The sequence below is a fragment of the Vanessa atalanta genome, chromosome 9, assembly GCF_905147765.1.
Source record: "Vanessa atalanta chromosome 9, ilVanAtal1.2, whole genome shotgun sequence".
In the NCBI taxonomy this organism is placed as follows: Eukaryota; Metazoa; Arthropoda; class Insecta; order Lepidoptera; family Nymphalidae; genus Vanessa; species Vanessa atalanta.
Genome location: NC_061879.1, coordinates 13,181,974 through 13,195,454, shown reverse-complemented (window position 1 = coordinate 13,195,454; position 13,481 = coordinate 13,181,974).

Genomic DNA, 13,481 nt, shown 5'->3' with positions numbered 1-13,481 from the left:
AATAAAGATCATAAGCAACTTGTATAAATTCTATTCTAGGAGGCGCTCTAAGCCTCAGATACTGTGAGTTGCTTAGAGCTATTGAAATTGTATTAAGTAAATTTTAATGTATAAAAAATACCGAATAGTTATTTGCTTGTTAAGTTTTACATTAAAATTTAGGAACAAAAATGAACAAATGGTTATTAACAAAAAAAAACTTTTACAAGTATTTCGTGGGCGCCTTTTTAGTTCAACAGTTTTTGTTTACGATGTCACTCGGTGTAATTGTAGTGATCTCAAGTCAAACGAATATTTCGGTCGAGTTACAAATATTTCCGCTTCCGTCTCGTGTTACTGGATAAATGGATCGCATTTTGCTAGTTCGCATCGAGCTCGGCGTTATCAATCGAGTTCGGGGCACGCGACGCGAGGTGCCGCAGGTGCGCGTTAGTCGCAAAAAACGATTAGAAAAACGTAACTCTTTGTCGCACCACACCGCGTGCCTGTCGCTTTTTACCGCAATTATCAGCAGCGCCGACCCTCCGGAACAAATTATCCATTAGATTCTCACACCGATTATGGCTTGCGGACATCTAATTCTATATCTATCGCGCCTTCCCCTCACTATCGATCTAATTGGATCCGAAAAGATATTCGTAATTAAATACCCCACTACCTATTTACACAATTAGCGTAACAGATGAATCTACGAAATATCGTGCTAGCTTATTCAAGGAAGCATATTGTAAAACATATTTTAGAGGGTGGGTCCCGACTTTCTCCGCACTTTCCAGTGAATGCAGAGCATTTTCCGCGGCCCGGGATGGGGCGAGGCAGATACTTATTAAATAGTCCAACTCGCATATAGCCTCCCTTTTTCAGTCGAAATGGTAATATAAAGAGTGTAAAATACATAGTGAGTAGGCGGCGCCTCCGCCGCGACGCTCTCCGTCTCGCTCGGTAATGTATTCACGTTTCCCAAGCTAGTCATTTTTTATCGCAGTCGCGCGGCGCATTAGAATTTCCAGGCGAGAAAATTTCACGCACACCGACGCGGGTCGGCGGGGCGGGCGCGAGAAAATGGGCTTTGTTTCGGAAGAGGAGAGGTCGGAGTCGCCTGCACCGGCGACGGCGGGTGGCAGCGTCGCGGTGTGAGGCGGGCTGGGAGCTACATTGTAAATTCCGGCGGGGAGCGGGGAGACGCGGGCGGCTCGATAGCGCTCGAGTCTTCCGCTCGGCCGCCGCGCTCCACTATTGATATTTCACTGCACACTCCACACTCACCACACACACCACACCACTCACCCGCCTGCGAAACCGTCGCTGACTTCGTCCTTAACGACTGGCATATAAAAAAATGGCAAAATATTGAATGCATTCTCATATTTTACTCATACGCAATAAATACTCATTAAATAGTAGTGATCATGGGAGCCAAACGTGATCGCGCGAATAAAAGCAAGACTCAATTGATTCAATTGTGCTAAAAATGCCAACTCGATAATCAATCCGATGGCAAAAAAAATGAATATTAGTGCCGCGTGTACACTGAAACCACAAACAGGAAAATAATCATTACAAATACCTAATGTAACTCACGTTTGGAGTCAGTTCAGACCGCTGTGTCTTCGCGACAATTCCTTGCCTGCAAAGAACATCGCGAGCAGCTCCGGGGCGCGGGGTGAATTATCATAAACGCAACAACAAAGCTCGTGCTAACGGAACTTTTAAAACTTTTAACCTCGATCTTCGGTTAAGAGCCGCGGGTTCTATCACAGTGCCATCTCGACTCTCTAATTATTTAGATTATAACTTTTCTTATATGAAGGTATTACTGACGCGGTTTAAATTTATCAGGAATTTATAGAACCCCACCTCAGAGTCGTTGTCTACCGCGAAACGTCCTGGATTTTAATTCATGCATGTAGGTATGTTTAGCATATTTAAGATAAATATCACTAAATAGAACCGTTCAATGTAACAAAACATATAAATAACAAAATATTTATAAATCCTTCCGCCAACCCACATTGGAGCAGCGTGGTGGAATATGCTCCAAACCTTCTCCTCAAAGGGAGAGGAGGCCTTTATCCCAGCAGTGGGACATTTACGGGCTGCTAATGCTTATAAATCTGAAAGTGCAGCGACGTTTATGTTTTAACGTTTGTTGTGGGTTGCATTGCTGGAGTTAACATTAACCCGCGGCGCGGGAGCCCCGGCTGGCAACACAGGCGCTAACTCATTAGAAAAAAAAACGAAACAAAATAACTGACAAAGTTACATCGATTAGAATAATATAATAGATACAATTATTTAAATTTAAAAACTTTTTTAACTAGTTTGTGTAAAATTTGTAATAAACCATATTTGTTTAATGATTCCCATTGATAAATTACTTGCGAGTAACATGAACTTATCAACCCCTATCGGGTTGCTATAATAATTATGAATCTAGTTTGTCTCGTCGATAATACAAATATTAGGTAAAATCGACGTACATGGTCATTGGCCGCAAACAACAGCTTGGCTGCGTTATGACATGACACTGAATAATATATAAACTTTTAGCCCATGCGATTGTTATAATACTTCGCAAAATAATCAAACTTAAATTTAATTTGGTATTTACCCGCGTGATCTCGGTGATGTAAATATCGAGGCACCGGAATAGCTCGTACTGATGAATAAATAAAAGTGTAGATCGGTTGCACGTTGCCGGTGAGTATCATGCGAGGTTACAATGTGTCGGCGGCGCAAAGGTGAAGGCCAGTGGAAAGGGCAGATAACGGTGCTCCCGCGCTTTCCCCCGGCCTTGCAGGGATCGTTCACATCTACCCTCGTACCCTCGCGCGCACACTGCGCTTCGACAGCTACCTTCTCGTTACATTGCTTGACCTTTATCATATCGCAACCTGACACTGTCAGTAAACATCGCCGCACACGAAACGTGCTGGCTCAGTCATGCTTACACGAATCGCTTGGTAGCAATTGCTACTGCTACCAACCTTGATAAGACATACGTACACAAGGTACGAAAGAATATAAAATATTTTTCCGAGTAACGGTAACTTTAACGATAAATATAAGATAAAAAATACCACCACGAAATGAGTTTGTTTCCTACCCGCTAGTAGATTTTTGTCAATCAATATGCAAGTGTAACGCTTATATATCGAATAGAGATGTTCGTTTGATCGAACGCTCTTGAATATAGTATAGGTACCTGTGCTCTATACAATGAAACTTTAACGTTTATTTATTTATTTCAACCATTCCAGTACAGATGAACTACGAAAAAACCCTAGTTTGGATTTGATTTTTTTGTGGCATTTCTTTGTGCAAGGGCTGCTGGAGAGGTCCACTGATCCATGCTGTATATAAAAAATATATCAGATTTTATCAATTACAAACATACAAATCTTTATTCATAATATTACTATGTACGCCTCGGGCCGCGCGGTCCACTCTAAAATACTTTTTATTGTTATAATAAAACCTTTTATTGCTAAAATAAAAATTGGATTTTCCTAAAATCCGCTCTTAGCGGAAATCTACACCGTATAAGGAACCTACTTGCCACCTGCCCAATTTCAAGTGTTTAGGTGCTAACATTTCTAAGATTAATCAGTAAGTGGTATTCCGGTTTTATATACGAGTATATTGATTATTAATATTTAAGGCGTCGATGTCTGTGAGCGGTGGTGACCGCGTACCATCAGGTGGCCCAGTAGAAAAGTTCACCTGCCTCTTTATAAACAATTATGAATATATTACATTTTTAATAAAAATGCTCATAAATCTGTGTACTTATTGTATTTATACAAGCTATACATAGTGCACCCAAGTTGTTTAATAAACATACGAAACAAGTCCTGGGTAGGCGACCAAAGTTATACTTATAAATAAATTAACTTACAAATTAAGTAGGTACATAAATTATAACGTGGACATATTTAATAACGAGACACATTTGACATTTTTATAACAAGCGCTTGGCTGACGTGCAAGGAAACGCGATGACAAACACTCGGATAAATGGAACTCTTTTCAACAAAGTTATTGTTTTAAGTATCTACATACATGTTTGTGGAATATCCGATTATTTAATAACGGCACAATTTTTGTTCCCCACTTAATTTCAATAAACATCATATCAGCTCTAAACATTAGAGAAACATTTAAATAATAAAATAATATACGAGACGTGTAGGTTGACGCGTACAGCAAAACATATAATATGTAAGTATCAAAGCCCGACATTTGCAAAATGTTAAATAAATTTAATTGTAGCTTCTGTGTTCATTATCTATTAAATGGTCGCAAAAACTCATTCTTGTAAAATATAAATTGCACTAAAACTACTCATAGTTTTTTCGATAAAGTTTTTGCGTTACGAGGCATTTAAAAATCAAGTATTAAAAGTTTTTTTTATTTTTATTTTTTGGTAGGTGGTGAAATTTTAATTATTAAAAAGTTTTGGGGCCGTCCGTACGTAACGTGATTCTGAGGGAGATTGATTATTGTAAGATGCAGACACAGAACCGAATCATGCTAGTGTCGCTGGACTTAATCAGATTTATCAAGTGCATTTTGATTCATACGTACATTATACATGGATGTTATCTTTTATTCCGAGCGATAAAAACGTTCTCAGAGATCGAAACTTCCACGTCCCAAGTGAACACAAATGCAGTCGCAGGCAGGTCACGCAACTTAAAAATCCAAAATTCGAGAAATATATAAACGTAAAATTAGTGCGGCTAATTGCAGTTTTATCGCCGTCGCATACATAGGTAGGTCCTAATGAGTTTATCGAGTGCGGTCGACGCTCGGGCTCAGCGTTAGCCATACTCTGAAGTTTACTTATCAAACACTTATTCATGCAACGCCGCTCACCAAACTTTAAATAAACTTTATCGGCTAAGATATGAAGTGCATTGTTAATTATGCACTAAGTTTTATTATTTTTGATACTATTGTGAGTCTGAAGATGATGCTATTAACTGCGCTCGTTAACTGCGTCTGCGCCTGCGCCGAAATTAACCAAATTATCGTTATAAAATTACAATTGAATATATTTACAAAAAATACGGAAACATTTTATAACACAAGGAAAATGCAGCGAGAAACATTGACCGATCTAATTCAAATACAATTGTATGCGCCGCATAAACAAAGTATCCGAGCCGGCTCCGAATGTGGTGCACTTGCGCACTGTGGAGTTATTTAATAACAATACGACGGCTACATACAAACGAGAGAAGCCTCACTTTGCCTCAGCCCTCAACTTCTAGTAATTGGTGAGTTATGGTTTGGTAATGAGCTGTTCGGATGGACGTCACGCGCCGCGTTCCCGGAACTTGATATTGAAATACTATTCTGATATCGATGGCGAGTTTCTTTATTAAGACTTTTTATGATTGTAAAAATATATGTATGCATTAATAATGTACTAAATGTGAAGAAGGGAAGGCGCCCATTAACACCGTGACTCACCCAGTGAAACATAATGTAAACAATAATAGGTAAGAATAACGGTCTACAACACTCACGACCAGCGACTCCTGACGATGTTCCATGAGGACGGACTTCGGCGGTTGGAGGCGATGGTGGCGACGGACTTTTGAATAAGTCGTTGCATGACTGAACTTCTGTCAACTGGTGTATATTTTCAAACGCTAACTGCGCCCAAAGTTGACATGAAGTTTCCTGAATCTGCATATATGATCCAATTTCCCGCTATATTGCTTGGTGAGCCAGCATAGAACTAATGTCGAATACCTGCCCCAGGTAGGACGCCATGACATTTTGGACTGGAAAGCTTTTTTTCTCTTCTTTTTGGATACAAGATGTTTGTCATTATTTGTATATATGTCCTCCTTTTAGTGACCGTGGGCTACCGTTAGACAGTTAATGATATTTATAAAAAATATATTTCATTTTACGCAATGCTAACATGGAATACGGCTTCATATAACCATTTTACAATTTGTAACGTAACCTCGGACGACAAAAATATACCTATGAAAATATTTATTTAAAAAAATCCTTTTATATGAACTTAAGGATATGATTAGAGTTCGAATAGCAAATTATCTGTTGCTACAAATCAACAGTGCTAATGTATTCCCTGTTGCGATGAACACAACCGTTACTTACCAAGGCCGAGTTAACAGCTAAGTAGCAAGTAAAAACACTTCTCAGAATATTATTAGCTCATCTTTTTATTATTTTGCCCACAAGGCTCATCAGTATGGCGACCGCAGCCTCGTTGCTATATTTAATTAACAAAGAAGTACGTCAAGTTCTATTGCGGAACAGCACCTGAAGTACTCTGAAGAACAAAGTAGCAATACAGATAGATAAAACAGATCTAATGAGCAGCATCTCATTATCTCAGTTTATGGCTGGAACGAGCAAGCGGCGAACAATATCAGGAGACGTATTAGTCACCGGAACGAAAAATCAAGTGATTTATAGGTGTTGTGGTCATAATAGATCGTATACATATTCATGGCGGGCTGCGCGCGCGCGATACAATGAGGCGTCGCGGCGCGGACGCGCTTCGGGGAAGGAAACGACTCTCAGAACCGAACACCTGCGTCTACGCATTGGGATGCGCGACCGAACACCAGCACCTCGTAATAGTCGATCATAGCCCGTAATCTTAATATTTAATCGCTCGACCAGTGGGACGAGCGGGAGGGAAGGGGTGCTGGCCGATGGAAGATCCAAGTATTCAATTTATTGGAATTTTAAAGATTCATATCGATTCTACAAGTATTTTTGTGGTATATTTACATCGATCAATTGCTTGTGTTTTATTAAAAGAGTTTTTGCTTCTCAAACTCAGTTTTATAAAGAGAATTGGTCGCTTCATGAAATTGTTTTATAATCTCTATGGATATTGCAAATTGTACAAAATACAATATAATACAAATCGACATTATTTAAACGCTTTTAACATAAACATAATTCATAGCGTGGGAGATGAGAAGCGATCAATCACAGCGAGATGGATGGGCCCCCGTTCTAGTTTACATGCATTGCGGGCGCACAGAACATATCGTCGTGTAATCTTACGAAAAACGGACGCAAGAAATAAGAAACGCTAAAGTATCTCGTGCGCCGGACGAAGGTCAGGTTTTTACTTCATAGGAAACCTTCATTAATTGTACTTCGAGGTAATAAAGTCTTAAAAAATCAATATCTCTGGATACGAGGTTATTTCCATTTGCAGACAGACCACCGAGCTTATCTCTTTAACGAATCGTTTTTGTTACGTTCACATGAATAAAAGCTAGCTAGCATAAACCCTTCGTAGAAGTCATTTAGATCCCTTTAATTATACATATTATGTGTGTTATGTATGCGTAAAGTATTTGTAGACTTGCAAAAAGTACTTATTACTTTTTGTAAAGACTATTTTTAGGATTGCAAATAAAAGGAATCGATAAGGTACAAGTGACGTCACGTCCCCAAGTGTGTCTCTAGCATTTATACTATCGAGGCACAAACGTCCTCAGTGCCTGTAATTACACTGGTTCGCTCACCGTTTAAAGAGCAACAGACCTAGAAAAATGTGTCAATCCTATACCTATGCCAATTGTGGTCAGGCGAACTGTTATGGTTTTATTTTTTCAAAATAAAACACTGCCATATAGCGTTAAAGTACATGTTTATACATGCCTATATTTTTTGGTACATGTTATTTATTTCAATAAAAAATATTCCAAAAATATTATTTACATAATATTAATATTCAAATCGTTACAATACGTAATAAATATTAATTAAAAAAGTGAAAGTTTTTGGAATCACTTTCCACGGCTTAGAATTTCAATGGCATTTTTTCTTTTGTTGTTGAGGGTCGAGTGAAGGGAGAACGTTACAGTTCAAGGTTAGCGACGCACGAGGATGTTCGCAATACGCCTCGCTCAATCTCTGCCTGAAATCAAGGCTTCTGCAGGTGCTGCCGGGACGTTCGTCTACGTATGAAGTGGATGCGTACTAGCAAAAAGCAATCGACACGCGACGGTTCTTTTTTGAACTTAATCACTATTATAAGTACTAATTATAAAGAATAACCTTCGAACTAATCAGAATTAATCATCGTCGTTACTAAAACAAATTATAATAATACAATTAATAAGGAAATGACCCGTGATGTTCAGCTCTGTCAACTGACAAAGTGCGCGAAATGGTGGGTTTTGGGTCTGAACTAGTCGGATCTATCTGTATCTATACAGTACACGGACTTATGTTTATTTGGTCTCTACACCTGTGTCGAGTAGCGTCATGTATACATATATTAACAATGAATCAACGGTCACTCGTCTATATCATAACGTCGTAACATAAGGATAATGTTAATTTTATGATTAAAAAATAAACAATTAATTGTAATATTTTCGAGCTTCAAGGAAGTATATCAAAGCGATGTAAGTAGCTCGTAATACGTTTGTGAATAGGCGTCCGGCGCGCTATGCCGCTCACGGGCGGTGCAGGTGTGCGGCGCGCGCGCTGCATTACAAGCAGCGCTGCACTACAGTGTACCTACGTAGATTATTACACTCGTCAAAAACTAATCCGCTAAAAGTATGTTATGGCAAAAATAAATTTGATAACACACGAAAGCTTCCTAATTCGTTAGGATTTACGTAAACAACTTTATAATGTTATGTTTTAATTAATTTGTGTGTGGGTGTTATTACTGACATGGTAAACTAAAACAATCTCAGAAATTAAACTCAATTTATTAATATTATAGTATACAAACTGATCGTAATGTCACGTATCCCAGATGAAACCGGCGCGCAAGTATTTGTGTTATGAAAGAACTAGAATCACACTCAACGTAGACTCTCGAAACGTAAGCCGACGGAGTCTAGTCATCATATAAGCGCATCAGATTCCTCTGCGTTTGCTGCATTTAGACGTATGCTTTTTAAATCGTTTGCAGAATTAAGAGAATAATACCATAAATATGTATGGAGGATGCGACCATTACTTTTTCTCAGTTAGCTGAAGACTGTCCGCTGTATGAGAACATTATGTAGATACGTCTCTTTATCGCTTATTGTCGCATTGCATTGCGTATGAAAATACCGTCGCAGCTTCGGACCACATGAATATTGTAACTACATTCATACGTTATGTAATTATTTATCTAATGTACTAACCGAGTATTATATTTTTTACACAATCGATTGTTTAAATCGACATCGCGCTTGAACCTCAATACTATATAAATTGAACCTGTACTTGCTTTATTGCCTATTGGGTTCTCGAAGCGTGGTCGATATACTTTATCAAACTCAGAATCAAAATATAATTAAACTATAACACTTTATTGATGAATAATTTCAAAACAAAATATTAGTTGCGTGGCCACCGCCGATTCTACCGAGTATATGTCCTACCGAGAGGAATAGACAGAATAGGTTTTAGCCTTTTCCACTATTTTTTTAAAGAATAGAAGCTGTTCCCCATTGTATGCAATTATAATTATACTGCTTGTGCAATGAGTCAGGATTGAACGTGTGACATTATTACATCGCTATGCGGCCGGTAAGCCATTGTACATAAGAAATATTAACATCAAAAGTTTTAAGTAACAGTAAGTTAAAACCTTAAATATTTACATATATGAATTAAATATTATGTATTTATTTTATTAGAATACTATTAAATTTACATTTACCACACAAAGTTATAATGAAATTTAGTAATTGCGAAAATAAACATATTTCCAGGGATAATTTTTATATGCCTGAACACCTCGCCTTGAGAGTATTCGCCTCTGAGAATTCAGAGGGTATGGAGCGGAAAACTTGGCGGTTAAAGTTTACATTTACAATTTATAACAATATAATAATATTACAATAATCGCCTGACTTCTAAACGCTTGTTCTGTTCTGGAGCTCTCTTCCGAATAGGAATAATCGATATATTTTCAAGTAAAATTTAATATCTAAAGTAATTCCTAAACCCATACCTAGTGTATATCTATTCGCTCACAAAGGCGCGCCCGCGTTCAATCAATTATTTTTTCTATAAAATAATCTTTTCAAATGTAATCATTTTTTCTGTCTTTACTCGTAGTCGTGTCACGCACACTAAGAAATCTTGTAATCACGGGCGACACTCATACTAGTGCACGCCGATAAGAATTTAGCACGGAGGGGCGCGCCTTCGTGAGTGTATCGATCTATAGCACCTATTTTATAGAGATTACTAGAAATTAATGATAATAAAAAACAGTACGTATTGACTGTATCATGATCCAATGGTCAGCAATAGATCCTGGTAATAATAGTACAAATACGTTTCGAAAAAATATAACAACCCGTCTTAATGCCTGTACTGGAGACAGCGATTGGTTTATTTTTCGCTCAGTGAGCCAGTTATCATTCCTGCCACCATTCAACGCGACATGATTTGTACAATAGCTACCATTTTTAATTGTACACACTTAAGGTTCTACGGTTAATATTTTTTATGTAAATAAAAGCCTACAACTGCTCCTGAATTTAAATACCACCTAAAGAATCGGCGAGACCCTTTTTATTTATCTGAATTAAATTATCATAAAAAAATGTTATCCATTCATAACCAACCCTTCTTGCCTAACAATAACTATAAGTTTAGGTTACGAAGTGGTGATACAATTAAAAACATTAATCATAATAATAGCTGAAATTATTCCTGGTATCGCACACGCAGATCGCGGGATGCTGCGCGCTCGCACACAGCTCACTATTATATGCGCTGGCGCAGATAAAACAGCGCTTCGGTAAGGATACGAGTATACCCTTGCTAATCGTGAACCTACTATTAGTTATTCGAAAAAGTTAAAATATAAGTTTGCATCAAAATATAAAATTAATTTAACCGCAAACAACACGAGACGCGTCAGCTACATATATTTCTGTTCAGACATTATGTAACTGCAGATGTTTATCAATGTGTGTAACTGAAAACTATTTTTTTTAGAATAAAGTCATTTTTAATAACATATAGCTTATAGTCCTTGATAAAAACCTTAGCTGCGTTCCACAATAACCTTGTATCTTATATTTTGTTAAGAAAATATATAGCTTTACCCACTGTAACATATCTATGTGAAAGTCGCAATTACTGTAAAAAACATTCTTGTATTGGCAAATAAATTATTATTTTATATATATAACTATTGGATATCTGATAACCGCTGTTAAACTATTCTGTGAGAAACTAAAAACTCACCGCAGAACACGATCTACATATACTCGTATATATAGACACACGCACCACGCACCAAAGTAGCGTACTATCGAATGACAGTTTTCCATATTTCACGATTGAGATTCGAAGCGAGATCTTACGGACTATTGATGCTGTTTTTGTTTTAACTACAGGAATATTTAAATTGCTTATTAATCTGTTATAGTACAAAAGCTTGACTAATTCGTTTGTGTACCTACGTCCTACACTACAACGCACACCCGAACAATTTCGAGCGCGGCGGCCGAGCTCGAGGGAAACCAGCCAACTATGGAGGAGGCGCAGGTACACTCGATTATGCCATTCTCATATTCCGATGGAATGGCGACGGAATCCGAATCGATCGGATAGAGTTGAGGCGCATACCCAACGGATTTACGTACTCTTCGAGGCATAGGAGTGTACACACTTCCCACTTTCTGACAACGAGCTAATAATCTTTCGACAGAAAAAGCCAATCTTAACGGGCTGATAATCTTTCGACAGAAAAATCTATTTGTTAAGACGTATTGTCGAATTGTTTTATCCACTGATTCGTGGACAGATCGCGTCATTCGTGTCTACTGTTGAACCGGGTCTCCTACCTGTCACCGGATAGTTAATAAGTGATAAATACAGACGACTTCGGTAGATTTGATCTAATAGATCTGGTTTTAATTAGTACGTCTAAGGTCAAACAAAATTCAGTAACATGACTAAAAGCATAAAACTGTAAAGAGACATATAATTTTCGTGCGTGAGGTGCGGCTTGCGGGCGGAGGTGCGGGGCGCGGGGCGCAGGTGGGAGGGGGAGGACGATGTCTCGATACCGGGGTATGGTAATATTTCGCGCTCGTGCTCGTGCTCGCCAGCGCCTTAATTATATCATATCGGGCCATCGGACGATCGCGACGAGCCAGATAAATCACACACGACCGCAGCCCCCCATAACTCAGGCGCGGCTGACACCGACACTGTCCGAGGAACAGCTGATCTGATCGCGATTATGCAAGATTCTGCATTGTTTGTACGGCAACTGTAAAGCTCGTAGCTCGGGTAAGTGTCACGCGATAAATGGACTTGATCTCGCCTGATTATTATTACGAAGGCGGACGGACGTCGTATCACTCGTGGTCGTATATAAACTACACACTTTACATTTAAATGAATGGCAATTAATTATTATTATTTAAAAGTTACAAAACAAAAACATGCTTTTTTAACTTATATTTAAAATGATTTATAAAATACCTTCACAGCATGCTTAGACTTCGAATCGACTACAAAAAAATTCTTAATAATAATATTGAAGTATTCAAAAGTATCTATATAAAGTTATTATGGTTTTAACAGCGCCAGAAACAGTTGTTCGCACGGCGAAGCGTCGCGGGCGCAGCGTGTGCGGTGCCGATATCACACGGCGATCAGACGCGCCGATGTCGCCGAAATATGCGGCGCGACTACAGATACCTCCGCGGGACGGCCAGGGCTACCTCGCCACTGCCACGAGCTCGGGATTGATCACGGCTGTGGTAATTAAAAAAATAATTATTGAGTAGGTTCGCTTTCTGAGAAAACTTCAAGTGTACGTCAAATGTTTAAATCTGTGATAAGCGCCAACTTAAAACTTATTAAGACTTCATTGGTTGCCAATAAATAATGTATAATATATTATTATATTATTTACTGGGACTCTTACATGCTTATTACGGTAGCGTAGTTTATATCTAGGTCGAGGTATCACTTGGCACTAGGCAACCCTACCACCGCCACCGGCCACAGATGCCGCGATAGCCGCATCTACATACTTCCCACGCGATATCAACTACTTTCCTCGCATATTCATAATCAGATGCACATGTGGCGGCTAATCACGTGTTACATCTCCCCGGGCGTGGCTTTTGTATCACGAGAAGCAACGGTTCCCGAAGTATTGAGATAGTAGTCTTAGAAATGTTAATGCGTTAAAACGTTTGTGTTTAGGTTTCCTTAAAGTGACAAGTAATGTTGTGTCATAACTCAGAAACGAGCGCGACGTCCGGGGAGGCGCGAGCTTGACGAATGCGCCGCCGCATGTGTATAGACACGCCTGACTATCGATAACTTGAACTATTCGTAAAGAATGTTTATCAATACATACGAAAATGGATTAAACATCATGAAAATATTAAGGCCGTTAACTCGTCCGTCCGCGCGTCGCCGTCGCTGCACATATCCTTAACATAATTTAGCGAATATGAGTTTCGTAATTGGTT